Genomic DNA, 1,230 nt, shown 5'->3' with positions numbered 1-1,230 from the left:
AAAAATGAATAATCTACTTTATGGAGCCACAGGCTTAATTTTTTCAGTTCACGGAAAACAAAGTGGTTCATTCTGGTATCCAGAGAACACCTTAGGATTCTATGTTTGGCTGTGCTTCTATTGTTGGACTGTCTAAGGGAAGTGATTGAATCAGAAGAGGATAAACAAATTGAAAATGCCTTGACTGCTATTAATGCATTCTCTGAACGAGATATTTGTATGTGTATATAGGCATTTGTCTATACTTATGTGTATATGTAAGTGATTTCTTATGTGCTTTTGTATATACGCTTAACAACAATATGTACGCTTAACAACAAATATCATTCTATGAAAGTAAGATCCCAGAGTATTTACTCAAATTCTCAAAATAGTTATGATTTCTTTTACAAAGAAAAAAAATATGGTAATTACTTTAAAGTTTGTTCAAATTAATAGCCCTTCCATCAGGTTAATAAATATATGGATTTATATAGAACCTTTCAAATCTACGTGAGTACCTATAGTATACCTTAAACATATATTATTATTTTACTTTATTACTTGATCAACTATAACCCTAGTTGGAAAACCAGGATGCTATAAACCTAAGCGCTCTAACAGGGAAAATAGCTCAGTGAAGAAAGGTGACTAGTAAAACTAAAAAAAAAGTATAAGAACAATAATAATATTAAAATAAATCTTTCATATATAAACTAAAAACTTGAAAATAACAAGAGGAAAAGAAATTCAAAATAACAAGAGGGAAAGAAAGAAAATTGAATAGTTCCTTGGGTGCACCTTCAATCAAGAGAACTCCAACCGAAGACTGTGGAAGACCATGGTAGAGAGTCTACGGCACTACCTAAAACTATACCCTTTTAGTTTGGAAAAGTTTCCTGCTATCTGGTTGGTTAGAGTTATCTTGTCCAACAAATCAGCGATCAGGACACTTTTCCGAGCTAAAAGGGCACCCCTGCAGGTTGGTGCAAATCTTCCTAAATAAAAAGAATTGACTATAGAGAACGATGGTTTAATTTTGGAGTGCCTTTACCCTTGGAAGAGCTGCTTACCATAGCTGGAGAGTCTCTTCTACCCTTACGAAGAGGTAAGTAGACAGTGAACAATCATAATGCCGTGATTTAATATTTTTGGACCTATGATTCCCTACATATATCTTAATCATCGTAATAAAAAAAAATTACAAGGTATATAAATTCCTATTGTATCACATTGGAAAACTGGTAAATG

Source organism: Palaemon carinicauda, chromosome 14 (assembly GCF_036898095.1).
Source record: "Palaemon carinicauda isolate YSFRI2023 chromosome 14, ASM3689809v2, whole genome shotgun sequence".
NCBI classification, from domain to species: Eukaryota; Metazoa; Arthropoda; class Malacostraca; order Decapoda; family Palaemonidae; genus Palaemon; species Palaemon carinicauda.
Note: the sequence above shows the minus strand (reverse complement) of the source record.